General features: G+C 48.5%; 1 pseudogene; it reads right to left on the reverse strand.

Annotated features, from left to right (window-relative positions):
- Positions 1 to 4,592: 4,592 nt before the first annotated feature.
- Positions 4,593 to 6,089, reverse strand: LOC112895648 (annotated as a pseudogene).
- Between the last annotated feature and the right edge of the window lie 13,032 nt (positions 6,090 to 19,121).

A 19,121-nucleotide genomic window follows, 5' to 3' on the forward strand; every position in this document is an offset into this window, starting at 1 on the left:
TCATTCTTAGGTAAGCACTGATCCAAATCATGCGTGCGGCCGATTTTATAGGCCAAAAATGGAAAGGGCGACTGACGGGCTCCTCCGACCAACCAATACGAACTGGCTATTAGAAATGTCAAATTTTACGGGATTTACAAATCGATCATATCGTCACAAAGGAGATGGATTAAGCAAGAGATAATCCAAAGCCGGTGGAGTACAAGAAATGGCAATTACTATCATGATCCAGAATTACTATCACTATCCAGCATGTGACTTGCTCAATGGATGTTGTTTAGTTAAAATGATGGGTCAAGATCGAGGCCGGTTCTGGAATTCATTGTCCAAGACTGCAGGAAATTCAACACCGAAAAGGACAAAACTGATCTCAGACAGCAACATCGTCTATTACTAGCATTGTTTAATTAGTGGCGAATTCATGCAAGGATTAACTTGGAAGTGACATCCTCCGTTCCTCTCTAGACTTTGGGTGGGTTCGTTTCACCCCTCTAAAACCCAAAACATCTAAACTTTAGACGTTCGGTACCGAACAGCCCTCTAATCCAGCCTCTAATAAGACTGCGATTCTTTAGAGGGACCGAGCCCTCTAAAATTTTTAGAGGCCTATAATGGGAAACGAACACACCCTTTGTATTGCTCATGTGGAACTCGAGCTAACGCTAGTTAATTCGACATGTTTGACATTTAACGTACTGTCGAGGACATCTGGAGCAGTGCGGCATTACCGAGGGTGCGTTCGTTTCCTCCCCTCTAAAGTTTAGACCCGTCACATCAAAGAGAATCTTGCTATTTAGAAGTATTAAATAAAATCTGTTTATAAAACTTTTTGCACAGATGGGTGCTAATTCGCGAGACAAATTTAATGAGCCTAATTAATCCATAATTTGCCACAGTGATGCTACAGTAATCATCCGCTAATCATGGACTAATATACCTCATTAGATTCGTCTCGCGAATTAGCCCTGGGGTTCTGCAATTAGTTTTGTAATTAGACTTTATTTAATACTTCTAAATGACGAGATTCTCTTTGATATGACACCTCTAAACTTTAGACCCTAATAAACGAACACACCATGAGTTACGATCATGTCCCTTTTGTTGTGGCCACGCTGCCAGAGTGACAGCTCTATACATAGCAATTACTATTTGGTATAGTCAACGCCCCAAAGAAGATAAATGAATAAACAAGAAATTCCTAGGGTCAAAGCTCAGATCAGCCCAAGCATCCCATCTTCTTGTTCACCACCGCATCACATCTTCTTATTTTAAAACTAGCAAGATAACCCACCCAAATGACGTGGCTAGACTTGGTTATATACTATATCCGATTATGGATGGATGGCTAAACTTCTTGTTCACCACCGCATCATATCTTCTTAATTATCTCACTAGTCACTACTCTTTAATAGGATATGGATGGCTAAAGTTCCAATTCACAAGCTATGGACGAATTTTGATACTCAAACAATTCAAACAAAATAAAGCATAATAAGATTGAGAGGGTGACTTCTTTTGTTTACAATGATTATTAAAATATAATACATATATTTGACAATATAAATCGTCTCCTTTTCAAACCATGCTACTCCCTCCGTCATGTAATGTAAGGCATTCTAGCAATTCTAAGACATATTAAAGGAGAGAACAAAAGATACATACACCCTCTGAAGGCTCTTTGTTTACCTGCCATAATTAAAGTTGTTCCTAAAATTAAGCAGGGGGAAGCAATAGAAAAGGTAAATATGCAGTTAAGAGCTAAGGAAAATTAAACGATTTCCTGTAATATTTATCCATCCCAAAGTTCTAGAATGCCTTACATTTGGGTACAATTTTTTAACCCTCTAATCGTGTTGGGAGCAAATCCCAGCATTGTAAAATGCCTGTAAAATTTTTCATGTTTTGCTCTTGCTGGGTCACATAATTTCCCCGGGTATGTAGCCTATTACATTTAGACACCTGATCCCTAATAGCCGTAGACCATAGCGCAGGGAGCGTGGCCACATGCACGGGTAGGAGCATAGGTGTACGGAAGAGTTAAGGTTTCACGGATTAAAGCGTGTGCTACCCAGTATTGTAGCAACCGTTAAGAGAAAACTAGAGCAGTCGATGCTGCGCGAAAAAAGAGAATGCTCGTGGAGCGCACTATAAGTAACCCAACCGCTCGTGTTGCAGGGCGGACCGTGCAGGCAATCGGGAACAGGCATGACATGGCCTGTGAAGAGAATGAGCATTGCGCAAAAAGGTATAAGTGACTGTCGGTACATACAGACAGGGGTACCTCCTGCTAGGGTGTCCAGGCCCTTGGCGTCTCATAATCCATAATCTCCCCCTCGCCTTCTGGGTGACGAGGCACATTACCCGGGCCTGACAGCTGGGACCATGGTCTCCGGACCCTCCCGGAGCTCTAAGGGGTCCGGGGCCTCTGCGCACCCAGGAGGGCAGGAGGGCTCTCGGGTTGCCCCCGCGGACCCGGACTCCCCAGGGGGTCCGGGGCCGCTACGTGTGATGGCCGGACCATCACGGGCCAGACTGCTACAACCGGCCTCGGAGGGCCCGGACCCCCTTCCCCCCGGGGAAGGGGACCGGTGCCGCCACGTGCCGTCCTATAGAGGGAGCGGGGCTGGCCTTGCCACGTGCCTGCGGCTGAAGGCCCTTCGCGGGTCTCCAACCCACCTACCAGCATTTAATGCGGTAGCTGGGCCGGGCGCGCCCAAGTCAAAAAGAGCAGCCTGCCACCACGGTAAGCCTGCCTGATCTGAAGGCGGCGCGTCGTATCACCGTGCACAGTGCGCGGACTGCGTACAGTCCCGTCACGGCGCTACGCGCGTGATGATGGTCTGTAATAGGCAAAGCCAAGGCGTGCGCTGTAACGGTGCACACGCAACGGGTCAGCGCTGCTTCACCGCCTGACGGGAGGTCCCATCCTAACAGTGACAGCACGGCTTCACTGTTATGTAACGCTGACGCCGGACACTGTACAAGGCAAGGCTGTACACGGCCATATCCTGGCTAAAGATACGCACATCAACTTCTCGATCGAGAAGACTTCGGAGAGGAGCTCGAGGAGATGACCTCCATACCTCTCATAGAACAGTTCCTGTTGGCCGGGCCCACCTGTCGGGGCCCCGCTCAGTGTAAGCACTCCCCTTGGACTATAAAAGGGAGAGTGCACTCGTTAGAACACAGGGGTCAGATACACAAGTACAAGTCCAGACTAAGTTCTACCCAAGACTCTCACAGTCAATACAATACCATAGTGGATGTAGGGTATTACGCTCCGGCGGCCCGAACCACTCTAAAATCCTCGTGTCCCTCCTGTGTTCATCTGTCCACCGATCGAGCGCTCCTAAGTCTCCTCCAAACCCATCCTTAACTAGAATTAGGCGGGTGCTTTCCGCCACCCGGCTGGAGAATTCCTCCAACAGTGACTTAGCTTGATTCATGGACAATTGTCAAAGAAGCCGCAGCGGTCATCGATGGAGTCGCAACGGTTTGGTGATGAAGCCGACTAGTCGGAGTCGATTACGACTAGTTGTTGACTGTGTGAAACCCACTCCCAACTAATTTTCTTGTGGAGACAAGTAGTCGGAGTAGTTGTTGGCTGGTTGGCGTTGCCGATTTGTCGAAGTAGTCGTAGATTCGCTGGAGATCGAGAAATTGGCTTGACTCCTTGAGTCCTTGTTGTAGCTGCCGCTTCACAATTTCCTTTTTGGACTCAAACTCGGGCAATCAGCCTTGCGCAGAACAACATGGAATTCCGCAGGACCTGCTGGATCTTGGGCCAACAGTAGATGAATACTTCAATGCTTCGGATTGTGACTCAAACGCATCGTGTTGTGCAAAAATCCAAATTGCCTTGGACTCAACAGAGGACCGTGTTGGGATGTCGTTCGATTTTGATAATCACATTGCGCCGAGTAGATTGATTTTGATGACGAGGTCCTTCAAGCTCGTCAGCGGATCTTCGTTGATCAACCCTACCTGGCGCGCCAGCAGTCGGTGTTTTACCGCCACGCCCACCGAGGGATACCTTCGAGGTAGTGAGTTTGTAGATAGGGTGTTGCCGAGATCAGGAACTCGAAGGTGCAAGGAACATAAAGTTTAGACAGGTTCGAGCCACCGAGAGCGTAATTACCCTACGTCGTGTGTGGTTTGTAGTATCTTAGATGGTGATGGGGTGGTCTAAATACATGAGGCACGAGTTGTCCCTCGTAGTCCTGATGGTACTGTTCGAGGAGGGTCCCTATCTGCCCTTATATAGTCTAGGAGGACAGCGTTATATGGAAATTCTAGCCAGATACGAGCTTCGGAGTCCTACCCGAGAATCACTCGGGTAATTTTCTTCTATTTCGACTAGTTCTACTACTCCTCGAGTAGTTCTATTACATACGAGTAGTTATGACCGTTGTAGGGTGTGGGACATGTCCTACTTCTTATCCTGTAAAATGTACGCTATGTGCACAGTCCCGTGGACCCGGGTCTGACACGGAGTATATGGGAAAGTTACATGTGTGTGCCAAACCAAAAAAATCACATATTCAAAATGGACATGATATACATAATGGAAACCAACTGAATCATGATGAATATTAAGATTTTAATCCATGGGGAACATATGGAGTAGCTTCCAACAAAAGATCAGTTTTCCGCCGCGCCGTGATCCCATATGATTCAGACATATCAAGTTCATAGGGGCTTGCTCCACCGGGCAACTTCCAATCGAAGTGGTAGAGGAGGCTTGCAAGTGTTATCTCAATATTGGCTACTCCAAAAGTCAAGCCCGGGCACATCCTTCGACCAGCACCACCAGGAAGGAAAATGAAGTCTGTACCACTGAAATCTGTCGCGTCATCCTCGAACCTTTCAGGCTTGAACTCATCAGCATCGGCCCATAATCTCTACCAAGCGCCCATACATTGACAAACACCGTGGTACCCTCAGGTACGTCGAAGCCTAAGACCTTAGTCGATTCACCACACAACCTTGGGAGAATCAATGGCGCCGGAGGGTGCAACCTCAGCGTCTCCTTGATCACCATCTGCAGGTAGGGGAGCCGGCCTTGGATGTCTGCCTCTGGCACCCTTGTTTTGCCATGAAGAAGTTGCCGGACTTCTGACTGTGCTCGCTCCATCACGCGCGGGCTCCTGACGAGCTCGGACATAGCCCAGATGGTCGTCGTTCCCGTGGTCTCTGAGCCGGCAGCGAAAACATCCTGACGAAATAGAAATGTGTCCATGACCATCAAATAGAGGACTGCATGCAACTTTTGTGTCACAAGTATATCCCGGAGATCGAGTGAGAATCTGAGAACTTACAAACATGACACCGCTGAGAACTTGTGTGGTGAGGGTGATCCCTAGCCCACCATCTTTCTGGAACCGAAGCAGCAGGTCAAGAATGTCCTCCCGACGGCTGCTTCCCTCGCCATCACCGGTAGTGGCGGCGGCCCCCTTGCTTTCATGGTAATCGATGATGGCTTGCGTGATGCGGTGGATCCTGTCGTGCAGCTCCCTTGCAGCCCGCAGGGAGCCGGCGCCGAGCGTCCTGGCCAGCCACGATCCCGGGAACAGGTCGTTGAGGTTGAACCCGGCCATGAGCTCGAGCGCCTTGTCCATGTCCGCGATGTACTCGTCCCTCATCGGGCACCTGTCGCCGATGGCGCACCTCATCAGTAGGTCGGTCATCAGGACCTTGATCCTCTCGCTGACATTCATGAGAGCCGGCGACGCCGCGATGCCCCGGACCAGGCTCGCCGCCTCCTCCTCCCGGATCGGCCTGAAGGACAGCACGCGCTTAGGGCCCAGCAGCTCCGTGGCGCAGAGCCGCCGGACCTCCTTCCAGTGCCGGCTCTGGTAGGGCGCGAACGTGATGTTCCGGCCGCCTTAGGTGAAGATGTCCATGGTCACGTAGAGCGGACGGTTGGCGAAGATGGCGTCGTGGGTCTTCATGACCTCCCTCGCCGCCTCCGGGGAGGAGACCACCACAGCGCGGACGTGGCCAAGGCGGAGGAGCATGACCGGTGAGTGAGCACGATGATCAAGTGCAGTAGAATGCTGGTTCTTAGGTGAAAAAGGACCAAAATGCATGCCTTATATAGAGCGAAATGGATGGGTGATTGATTAGTTATAGCCTTCCAGGTATCAATACGATGAACAGGTGGTTAGACATGTCAGAGTTTATGTGGTGTGGTTATTTATTTATTATTGCCAGGAATAATGATCGCCAACAAAATAAGCAAAAGATAATCCAAAGCCGGTGGAGTACACGCAGTGCAATTCAATACTAACACTTCGTACTGGCATTGCGATTTAGGATTACTAGCATTATCGTCCACATTGTTTACCTGACTCGCCGGATCGATTTTGTTTACAGTCATGAAGAATTCCAGTGGCCGGCCCCGGCTCTAAAAATCATTCATCATAGCATGCAGGGAAATTGGCTCCGAAAAGGACAAAACAAACTTCAGATGGCAACAGCATCTTCTAGCATTGTTTGTTGGCAGATGCTTTGCAAGGATTACTTGTAAGTTGAAGGCTCTTTTTTTTTTTACGACTCGGAGCATTGGCAGCATATATTAATAAGAAGAGCGAGTTACATGAGACGTGCAAAAATGCAGCCCCCGAATTATGAACTCGTGAAGTGCCGGATCTAATGCTAGCTAATTCAACATAATTCACATTTTCGAGAACTGTGTCAAGAGCTGATCATGTCCCTATCATTGAGGCCACGTATTGGCACACGCTGTGGTGCCAACATGACAGCCTCCAAGCAATTATTTGGTGCAGTCACTGCCACCAAAGGAAGATATTTTTTTTAAGCGAGAACAGTGGAAGACAAATGAAAAAACAAGACAATCCCAAGGTCAAAGCACTACTGTAGAAACCATCTTTGATTTTTATCATTTGTCCCAGCCTACATTGAGCCCGGAACTAATGAAAGCATTAGTCCTGGGTCTGGACAGGAGGGGGAGGGACATTTAGTCCCGGTTGGATCCACCAACCGCGACTAAACTAGTGGCTTACGAACCAATTAGTCCCGGTTGATAGCACCCACCGAGACTAAAATTGGCACATTAGTTTCGGATTGGCAGTTACGGTTGGGAAACTGGGACTAAAGCCGGTTCCTAACCGGAACTAATGAAGGATTCTGGAACATGCCTCTTTAGATGGGGTTAATGAGATTTAGGAGTGTTCGAGTTGCTTGATTCTCTGGCATTTGACTTTCTGTTTATGTTTAGAATAAGCTATCTTTTGTCAGGATCCGGGAAGTATATGGTTTCAAGGGATCAAAAATCATCATCTAGTCTAGCGACGAAATGCAGCACAAAAAAATAACATCGGAGTTGGTTCCAGGATTCCAGCAAAGATTGTTCAGGGATTCGCAATCAGCCCAGCCGGATGAGTTCCCTGCACGGGCCGGCTTCAAGTTCTTGGGCGGGCCTCCACTAATTATTGGGCCAGATGGTTGGAATAAACCACGAAGGCCTTCGAGGAGCGAGCCAGCTGAAACAGTTCTGGGCCAGCAACGCCTTCCCGTTTTTCCTTTTTCATCTGTGCAATTCAATCAAATGCCTGCCAAATTAAGCCAAAACATACGAAATCAAGCGGTTAACACGTTTCACCATGGGCAGGAGGTTTTCAAAAAATTCCTAAAGTAGTGGCGCAGGCCATTTTCGGAAAGTAGAATGACGTTGAGCAGCTAGCTTCTCTGTTTCCTGGCGGGCAGTACAGCTCAACAATGCGGCGCCAAGAAAAAACACACGCTGGCGGCCATTTCGAAATCACCTGCTATGCTAGAAAATAAACCTAATGCTCCTAGCTGCTTATATAAATATCATAGCTAGCCACCTATACTCGCTAATTACAAAATCCATCGCTAATTTAATCCCGCTCTGCCATGATCATGGTGTCTCCGGGTAAGAGAACCTGTCGTCCCGATGGGCCGGAACGGGCCTGGAGCTTGCTCCCCAACGACGCCATCGCCCTCGACTACTGCATGGACTTCCGCGCCGCCTGCGGGAGTTGGCGCCGCGCCACCGACGACCCCAGGAAGAAGCACGGCGCCGACGACGATCCGCGGTTCCAGCCCAGGATGTGGGCTGTGCAGAAGCACTCCGGCAGCCCCCTGTCGCAACTGCGTCGTCTCCATGGTGAACCTCGAGACCTGCCGCTTGCTCTCTAAGGAGATCTGATAGGAACCGCTTCAAACAAAGGTTCCCCGATCTTCACGGCAGCAGGCTTTGTAATCAAGATAACTTACTGTAAGCAGTGGATAAGTAGTTTTATACCTAATAAACGTGTGGTGGCGACTAAGTGACGGAAAGAAAGGCACCGAAACCTTGAGGACTTCGACTCAACCTCCGAACGACCGCAAAATCATAGCCGGGTGTAATACCGCACAAAACAGGGTAGCCGAACTGGCAACCGTAGAGCACAGATTACGGGACTAAAACGGCCCAGCCGAACTGACAACCGTAGAGCACGGATTAGAGGACCTCAGAGAAATCTCTTCACAAGTCCAAGAGAACAAGGAAGAATAAGAGGTGTGCAAGGCACTCAGCAGCGTGGCTGCAAAACCATATAGGCTATCAATTTATCAGTATTCAACTAGTTCTTTCAGTATTATAGGGGGTATTTATATTAGGAACAACCCTCCTAGATGGGTATGAGATAAGTGTAAACTGAAGTCACCACGTTGGAAAGGTGGAAGGCCACCTGGTGGAGTTATTAATGAAGTGTTCTTCAGTTCGCGCGTCTTTTTAGCTCCTGCGTAGCCTTCAATCAAATGGTCGTTACACCTTATTGGGAAGTCCAAATGACGTGCCATTTGTTGCGTTGGAATCTTGACTTGATGATGTTTCCAACCATGTATAGCATGAATCCCGTCTCTTCCCGAGATGGTACAGACTTGGACGAGAAGTTGAAGCATCTGCAGTTGTCTTGGCGCCCTCCGCATAACCTTCTATCTCCTCTGTGTAATCTAGTGGGAATCCCTCTTGTGTAAACCTGAGTAGGAATCCCTCGTGTAAATCTAAGTAGGAGTAGAATACACAACTTAGGTAGTATAACATTCTCATCAATATTAAAGTTTAACTCAGAAAGGAAATCATGCACCTCTTGTTGTAGCTTCTTAGCACGACTGCGCGTAACCGGGCCTTCATACATATGTGATGGTGTAACTGATGCTTGGTGTTGCATAACCGGTGGCGCACCTGTATCTTGCTATGTAACTGGAGCTGAGCTTGGCGGAGCCTGAGGTGGAGCTGCTGTGACAGACGACACAACAGGTGTAACCGATGCATCCGGTGTAACCAAGGCATCTGGATTATGCAAGCCTGGGAGTCCTCATCAAGATCCCCATGCTCAGGAACTACCGCTACATCAACGCCACCGACGGAGGCCTCCTCGTCCTGTGGGACGGAGGCATGCCGCCATGGCAGCCGTGCCGGGCTCTCGTGCTCAACCCTTTCACGGGCCCCATGGCCTGTTTCACGGTGCCCATATTTGCTGAAGGGATCCGGGCCGTGGCCGTGAACACGTCTCCTTTGCTGCTCTTTGCCTCTAACCTGTTCAAATTTGTGGGGTGGGCGGATCTCAACAGCCAAGGCTTTGAAGAGCACAGGGTCCAGTACCCTGACCTCCTTGCCGACATGAAGCTCTTCGGCGGCGACATCTACGTCGTCAATTTGGCATGGATCCATCATCTCCACTGCAGATGCGGACATTGCTGGAGGAAGGAATAACCCACCAAGTACCACGCTCTGCGAGGATGATCACAATGAAGCCCACTACCACCATACATGCTGCAGCTTCTTCGTCTATACAGGACGAAGATTGTCCTTCTTCTTACCACCTCGTAGAGTCTGCAGGTGAGCTACTACTTGTGACCAGGCCTACCGCGGCAGGTCAAGCTCTACTTGTTCATAAGGTAGACACTGTCAATAAGGTCCTTGAGCCCATGGTGAGCATTGGCAACCATGCAATCTTCATCAGCCAAGTCAGCTCCTTCTCAGTGGATACCACCATGTTCCCTACCATGCATCGAAGGTGGCTGCATCTACTTTGTGGAAACCCTAGCTAGCTTGAGCAAGCATGGTATCATTGCCTCCTCGCTTCGACTCTCGAACCAAAGGCAACAAGACGTTATGCAGTTTGGGTTCCAAGGACTTCATCTCGGCCCTCCCACCCTTGTTGAAGTCCTTGCAGATCACTGCAGGTACACTCCAGAACATGAACTGGAATTTTATTATGGATGGGACTGGGATGATGATGATGTCTCTGATGAAGATTACCAAGGATTATTATTGGATGAAACCTCCGAATCAGATAATGGCTCCGTCCAATAACTGAAAGGCTACTGCTACTACTTACTAGTTTGTCTTGCCTCCGATTTTTAATGTACTCCGATCCTGCATGCCAATATATATATATATATATATATATATATATATATATATGAAAAATCCATTCTACGCTCGTCTGTAGCTAATCTCATATATGTATTTCATGACGTAGGGCGTATCTGACCCAACAAAAAGCATGTATGTGAAGTATGTGATCATATTAGAACATCTATGATATCTGCACCTTCTACACTAGTATGTGATATGTACCCTGGAGGATCGGAGCACGCTAGGACTTTACATGTATGTATGCTCAAGGTTTTATTTGTCATCAATACATTGATTATGAGTTTCAAGTCACCAAGATGAGTTCGTTCGTCGAAACAAAAAGTTACCAAGATGTCGAAATGAATTCGAATTGCTATCGACTATAGGATCGTAGCCCAAGTAACTAACTATCGTGATATGAATTCTGAGGTGCCCAGGAGCTGCTTATTACAAACTGTTTGCGAGGCCAGCTTACATGATCATGAAGAGATATATAATGTAGCTACTCGATTTAGCCGCAAGCCAGCCTGCTAGCGAGCAACATTCAATTCGGATCGAAGGGGCTAGATAGCATGAAAATAAACTAGAATATAATGACTGTATGTATGCATATACTGAGAGTCAAATGAATTGAAAATTATAGCAACTCACATCTCTATATATAGTAGTAGAAATGAAAAATAACAGATGATACCTGTTAGTTATATTAGTTGCTTATAACAATTAAACAAGCATTATGTTCTAGTTTGATAGGATAATGCATGGGATGTTAGTTTCTCTAAGTGATCACGTGGTTTGATTGTATGTGATTCAGAAATAAACATCATAAACAATTGTACACAGCGTATTATTAACGATTGTATATGTGTGCATCTAGTACGGATATGATTATTAACATCTCCCACATACGCATAACACCACGCCCAATGATTCAAAACGACATTTTTGCACGCTACAACAACCATACATATAGTTGAAGAAAATTACTACAAGACAGAATGTTGAATGAATGAAATTAAGAAATCGAATTAAGATCTGAAAGCAGCACACACCATCACTACGAAGGGTAAACATGAAGACTCGGCAACCATCCAGGTCTGGTACACAGACAAAAGCGAATACATAACCACATTTTTTTTAGAGTTTTAGGGAACTAGCCCCAGCCTGAATACATAACCACATTAATCGACGAAAGCGTAATATCCGTCGTCGTCGACCTCCAGCTCCTGCAGACCATCCGCCATCTGCACTGTCTCCATCTCCATCCTCAGCAACGCTGCCGGTAAGGAGTCGTCCAAAAATTTTAAGGGTTGAAGCCAATTCTTGGTTGAACTGATCCCATGCGGGCTCGTAACGCGGAGAACACATGGTATCCTCGACGAATAGCTGGAGGATTGAGGCCGGGTAGATATTAGTATTATATATTAACTTCAGCAATCTTCTCTTCCTTATCATGAGCTAGGTCGTACTCGTACGTGTGGCTGCTCCCATCTTCTTCTTCTTCAACTTTCTTGTAGTAGATGCAGTTAGCGTTAACTGAGGGGAAGACGTCAGCATGGATGGACATGGACCTGAAGGTGCCGAGGAACAGAGCATGGCTGCCGATGCTGTGGACTCGCTCCATAGCCCTCCCCTCAGAGTTCATCCTGAAAAGACGTACGCCTTGCTCCGGGAACCTGTCGACACGCAACATCTCGCCACCAGGGCCGCCGAGATCCACGGCGACACCACACAGAACCAGAAGAGCAGACGCCACCGGATACAGGAACTCGGGCAAGGCGTCGTCGGTGCGAGATACCGCCGACGACGAACCGAGTCCAACGTCGAAAAAACGCTCGCTGCCCGGATCAGCGAGGAAGAATTTCAAGTTATCAGCTGACAAGGTGCCCCAGGTGCTGAGCACGACAAGCGTGGGCGAAGGGCCCACCACTTCGGCAGCCATATGCATCTCGGAAGGCATGGGGGCCTTGAAACGAGTCAGGGAGCCCGTGAAGGCGTTGAGGACCCGCGCGGCGTGCGGGGGTTCCCTGTCCGCCAGGACGAGGAAGCCGCCGGTGCTGGAGGTGACGAAGTGGTAGTCACGGAGGAGCGGCAGCCTCCTGCTGAGGAAGCGGGTGTCGCTCTCGCCGGAGAGCTCGTCGAGCACGATCCACCGGGTGGGGTGGAAGCGCACGTCGTGGCTGGTCTTGGGTCGGCGGTGGAGGAGCGCCAGCCGTGGCAGACGGCGCGCAGGTCCATGTAGTAGTCGAGGTCGTTGGTGACGAGGAGGCAGTCGGCGACGCGGTTGACGAGGTCCGCCGGGAGAGAGGACCAGCAGCCCTGCGCCATGGCCTCCGTCTGCGTAGCCATCACAGGAAAGGATGGAGGATTATTGGAGGTTGGGGTTGGGTGTGGCAGTGGAATTAAGGGCCTGATTGGAACCACTAAGGATAACATAACAGCTATCCAGCTAAAATTATCCGTTAGGTTCCAAACAGCGCAGCTAAAAGCTCAGCTAACTCTTAGCTATACCTCTGGATAACAATAATCCTGTTAGCCAGCTCCACCTAGCTAAAATCAGCTAAAACTTGGTAAAAGACGCTCCTACCTTTGGATACAATATGCAATATGATATCATAGGAGTAGTACGGTAAAAGAGTACCGGTACTCAGACTATTAGCTGGAGGTTCCAAACACCCCTAGGCTAACAGTTAGCCAGCTAATAGTTAGCTGGCTAATTCTAGCTAACAAAATTTTAGCTGGATAAGTGTTATCCTTAGTGGTTCCAAACAGGCCCTAAGAGAGCGATAATGCAATGAGCGGTGGCAACTTATGGCATGGGCTTAAGTAGAGCGAGGCGGCCAGGTTTGGAAGTTGGAGCGTTTGACGGAAGCGATTTACTGCTGCAGTTAAGTTCATCGGAAATCACCCCGCCGGCCGCTTCGGCTTCGATCGTTTGGTTCCCAAGGACGTGAGTTACAGCTACCTCCACAGTGCAACGACATTCAAATTTCAAACTACAAATATTCAAACCAGAAAAAATACAGACGCCCTGGTCCCTAGTTAGGAGAGTCATTTTATTTTTTTTCTTTCCGTTTCGCTCTTTGACGACCGAAAGTCGAACGTCATCCAGCGGTCCTGGGTTAGGGCATGTTTGTTTAAGCTTAAATAAGCTGTAGATTATACAAACCAACTTAAATAATCTGTAAAGGAAATAAACAGACAGCTTATTTGCTCAGATTATATAATCTAGAGTCAAAAACACCACAATCTCATAAGCTAGTCAAGTGGAGCTTATTTCAACTTATTTCTACCTAAAAGACCCACTACCCATGGCAAGGAGGAGCAAATTACCCGCAATTGTCATTGGGTCCCACCAGCCCACTCCCTCCTCCCCTCCCCACGCGCCCCTCTCCCTGGCTGGCTCCCCACGCGCCCCTCTCTCTGGCTCGCTCCCTCCCCTCCCCACGCGCCCCTCTCTCCCTGACCTTCAAACCCTAGCCGCCACTCCATCCTAGCGCCCCCCATGGAAGACCACGACGCGGAGGACTCTCTCTCTCAAGCTCTGGAGCACCGTAATAGTCTACAGCGTGAGCTCATCTTCGATTGGACCCCAAATGGTGTGGGGGCGGAGGAGGAAGACGACCCCAACAGCAATGGTGTCTTGGGGCGCGGAGGTGGCCCGAGGCTCGGCAGTGGAGGCGTCCGGCGAGGCCCGGCCGGTGGCCTGGCGCGCAGCACGCCGAGCGGGGTCGCGGGGCGCGGCAGGCTCGGGCGCAGCATGGCCTCTGGCCTGGGGCGCGGCTCAGTTGCCGGCCAGGATGGGGGCGCGGCTGCCACCCTGGATGGGGGCGCGGCTGCCTGTCAGGGGCGTGGCGCGGCTGCTGCCCTGGATGGGGGCGCGGCTGCCGGCAAGAGGCGCGCCGTGGCTACCAGCGTGGATGGCGGCGCGGCCAGTAGCGAACCAGGTATTTTGTTGCAAATCTCAATCTTTAAGTGTTATATGGGGTGGTTTATGGATTTATCCCTTTTTCTGCTTCTTCTAGAGCTGAAACAAGCTGCTGCAGATGGACTCCCACCATCAGGAAAAGGGCGCGGACGTGGAAAGCGCGCATCACAGAGTTCACAAGAGGCTGCTCGTTCTGTTCGTGGGCGTGGACGTGGTTAGTCTTCGAGCTCTCAATCCTACAGGGCTCCACGCTCCTGTACAAACAATGTTGACTTGAACCTTGAGTCCCAGCTGCATGAAGGCCATGGTGATGATGATGTTGAGGCGACATCTCATGCCAACACGGTATATTGCTTATCCAATATTAAAGATTGTATTATGAGTATATGATTTTTGTGTGTTCTATTTAATATTTCTAATCTATACTTTTATGTATGTTGTAAAAATGAGTAGAAAGAACTTTACGACAAAGCTGATTGGTCATTCGATAACACTAGAGCCTTTTGTGAACTGTGCATTCAAGAAATCAATGCTGGAAATAGGCCTAATGGTATTATGAGCACCCGAGGTTACAAGAATATAGCTGAAAAGTTTAAAATAGTAACCGGTTTGCATCACTCAAGAGTGCAATTGAAGAACAAATTGGACTTACTTAAAGGCACTTTAGCGTTCCGCTCAATTGGATTTAAGTGCCATGTATCCCTTCCTCAAAAGACATGTTGTTATTTTTTATGAGCAAAATAAATAGTTAATTGTCAAAAATGAGCATATCTCAGGTGATGGATATTTGCGAATAGGCTGCTTTTTCTTTCTTTTTTTGCTAATTACCCTTTTAGTAGTAGGTGACGTGCTTGCTAAGAACGAGGCGCGTGCGAGACTTCATCAATCTCACAAGTCACAACTTATACCATGCTAGTTTCTTGGAGATGTTCATACTAGGTGTGATTTTTTTAACCAGAACCATTTCCTGCTTTTATAGAAAGAGATAAACCAGATTCGATACAGATTCAGCTGGGATTGCCAGCTTACCAGAGCAGAAAAGAACACACAAAAGAAAGATAGAAAGACCCCTCAGCACACGGCTACCACTAAAAAACTAAAGAACTCTCAAGCGACTCTTAGCGACGAAGAGCTTTATCCATCCTTCTAGATCGCTTCTAGTCTTATCCAGCTTCTCCCTGTTTCTAGCCCGTAGCAGAATCCCACACTTCTGAAGAAGGAATGAAATCTTCTGTAAGACAGCAATCGGTGAGGATGGAAACTTGTGTTCTACCAACATTTTATTTCTGTTAGTCCATAGGGCCCAAACAACAATAGAGATAGAAAACAGCTTCAGATCAAAATCCTGACAGCTCATCGGTGGCCAACCCCCCAAGAAATCCCCCAATCTGAGAGGTATTCTATCCCACCCATTGATTTCTTTAAAACAGCTCCACACAAATTTTGCAATCAGGCAATCAAAAAAGATTTGGTCCACATTTTCTAGTTTGCCACAAACCACGCACCTACTGTCCCCCTTCCATTTCATTTTTTTTAAGCGCCACCTCCGTTTGTAGTCTACCTTGAAAAGCCTGCCATAAGAAGATTTTCAGTTTTAGAGGCATTTTATTTTTCGACAGACACTTCAGCCTCCCGTGAGAGACACCTCCGTCGGAGAGGACTCTATACATTGATTTGGTAGAATAGTTTTTAGATTTCTCAAGCTTCCAATGTACTTCATCCCCCTCGTATCTATAGTAAGAGCATCTCCAAGAGAATAGCTAAATAGCTCACCAAGCTAAATTTTGGTTACTCAGTAGCAAAATCGGCCTCCAACAGCCTCTCCATCCTCCTCTCCATCCTATTCGGCTCTCCAAATTGGGCCTCCAGCTAGCCAACCTTGGCGAGCCAGTGGCACTAGCTAGCCAAACTGGTTTGCCAAATATAGACCCCACTGGCCAACGGGCACGGGAACGGCCAGCAGAGAGGAGAGGCGGTGGCGAGCGCAGGAGGAGAGTGGGGAGGGAGGCGTACCTGGAGCTTCTCGCGCCGGTCCGCCGATGGACGCTGCCGCCTCACCTCCCCCCTCTCCTCACCACAAGCACGAGGTGAGGGGGGGAGGAGAGAAAGGAGGCCGAGGAGGGAGAGAAGGGAGGCCAGAACAGGAAGGGGAGGGAGGGGGCAACCGCTGTTTCTGGGGGGCGGAGAGGAGAGGGAGAGGGAGGGCGTGAGGCCGGGCGAAGGGGCCGAGGCAGAGGGGAGCGAAGAGGAGAGGAGAGGGTGAGGCCGGGGAGGATAAAGAAGGGGAAAGGAAGGGGATGACGTGTGGGATTTGCGCATCAGTGTGTGTGGAGGGGAAAGTTGAAGGAGCCGTTGGGATTTGGAGAGCGGGAAATGAAGAGTCTGTTGTAGTAAGCAACTCAGTATGGAAAGAATTCTTTTTAGAGAGTCAAATTGAGTCAAATAGAGAGCAAAAATAGCTACTCTTTTGGAGGTGCTCTAACCTCACTTAACTTCTCCATCAACAAATCCCATTCAACAACCTCTTCACTACCGAAGGCTCTTCTGAACTTCCAATTCCACTCCCCCTCTTGGAGATAATCACATACCCAATCATATACCATGATGCCTTTATCTCGGCAGAAGTCATAGAGTTTAGGGAAAGATAATTTTAGAGGGTGCTCATTCAGTCAAACATCTTCCCAGAACCTAGTTTTCTCCGCATTATGGACTTCAAAAGTGGCCACCAAACTGAACAGATTTTTTATCTTGTTTACCCCTCTCCAGAACTGGGAGCCAGAATTGCCACTGTGTTGGACAAAATTTTTCCTCTGTAGATATTTAGCTTTCAGGATCTCACACACGGCATCACCCTCCTTATCTTTATCGAGTCTCCACACCCATTTCATCAGTAAAGCTTCATTCATTCATTCTAGTGTTTATTATCCCCAGGCCCCCATAGTCTTTAGGCAGACGCACATTATCCCACTTCACCATGTGGTATTTGAATTTCTCCACATCACCTCTCCAGAAGAATTTAGCTTTGACGGTGTCCATCTGGTGGTGATTACCCTCATACAGGAGGAACATGCCCATCATATAAACGGGAATGCTGCTCAGGGATGAATTAGTGAGAGTGTACTAGGTGTGATTATGCTCTCGCTATTTTGCGTGCTATACTTTTAGATTGCTTGTAACTTAGGAAAAAACTCAAAATTAATGCTGATAAAAAATACACCATCAGAAAAAGCATATTATTGTATATGCATTGAATTGTCAAAATTAGACGGTAATTATTCAAATATCAAAATACGATGCTTCGAAAAGGCATAACATGATCTTAATTAGCACTTCAGGTAACAAAAGCAATGACAATGAGCCATTGCTGTTGCCGGTCCGACGGTTGCCGCTCAGTATATGCACCGGAACTATCACAAGTTTTTTATTTTTTTTAATGGTCACCGGAGGGGAGAGCATCTCCACCTGAATTTATTGATAAGGTGTGGCAGATCAAAGACCTTATTTTTTAAGGAAAAACAAGGTAAAATCCTAACTAAACTAAAACCTAACTAAACTAAATCCTAACAAGATGTATCGTTTAGTTAATTCAAAAAACCGGGCTAAAACCTCAACAACCTAACTAAACTAAACTAGGTTTTAACCAACACCAAGCCCAAGCACAAGGATAAATTTATGGCATAACCACGAATAAGACGACACCACACTCTAGCATAAGGGTGGAATTGTGTCACAACCACATATAACAACACGCTCTAGCACAAGAGCGAAACTATGGCATAACCACGTATTACAACCATATGCTAGCATAACAGATGAATCACCTGAAGTTTGCTAGCTGTAGTTCATATGCTGTGCGAAGGTGGACAGTGGGCACCTCTTTGCGCACCAGGCGCGATGCTTTCGCTGCAAACTCCATACGGCGGCGTGGGAATGACAATGACAACGCCTCCATGGAGGAATCGGCACCCGCAGGCGTCGACATTGTCTGCTCGTTGCCACAGACACGTCAGGTGTCTGCACCATCTCAACCTCCAGCCTGAATCTCATCTTGCATGGAAAAGATGCATGCTTGCAATCAACCAGGCACCGCACACCCACTCCTTGAACAAGCAGTTAGGCGCAACGCCTTTTGCTTTTTTTGCTGGAACGTCGAGGGGCAGCACGACCACAAGCCACGCCGCTTGCGACTGACATGAGCGCGACCATTACGTTCCGCTGCTTGAGCCCTCAGCAGCTCGCGCGAGCAGCAAGAGATAGCACACCAGGCCGCACCCGTACCCGCCTCGATCAATGCCTCCAATGGCAGCCGGGCAGTCTGTCCCCGGGCCCCCACTCCTTGCGGCAGGAGGTGAGGTCCGCACCCCTGCAAGGCTGGCTTCAGCACCACCACTGGCCGCCGCCGCCGCCGCCGCCGCACCGGGCTGCGGTGGCGGCCGGAGAGGTAGGCCGGTGGGAGCTTTCTGGGTTGGGGCGCGGTGGTCGCCCCTCCTGTCGCCTGGGAAGGGCGCGGAGGGGTACGCTCGGTCTTTTCTCGACCTAGCTTTTCTTGTTTCTTTTCGACATGCTTCAGTAACTATCACGAGTTCACAACCGAGAATTATTCAAATATCAGAAGTACTGCAGATGCTGCCAGACTGCACAATATGATCCTAGCTAGCAGCTCATATAACCAAGATCAAATGGTAATGTCCTCGAGCAGCTCATCAAGCTCCTTCTCGTCGGACGGATTCAGGTCAATGCATCCAATCCCCATGGCAATCTCTTCCATGTCAACGCCGTCTCGCTCACTGCCGTCCTGCG

This window comes from Panicum hallii, chromosome 5, assembly GCF_002211085.1.
Source record: "Panicum hallii strain FIL2 chromosome 5, PHallii_v3.1, whole genome shotgun sequence".
NCBI classification, from domain to species: domain Eukaryota; kingdom Viridiplantae; phylum Streptophyta; class Magnoliopsida; order Poales; family Poaceae; genus Panicum; species Panicum hallii.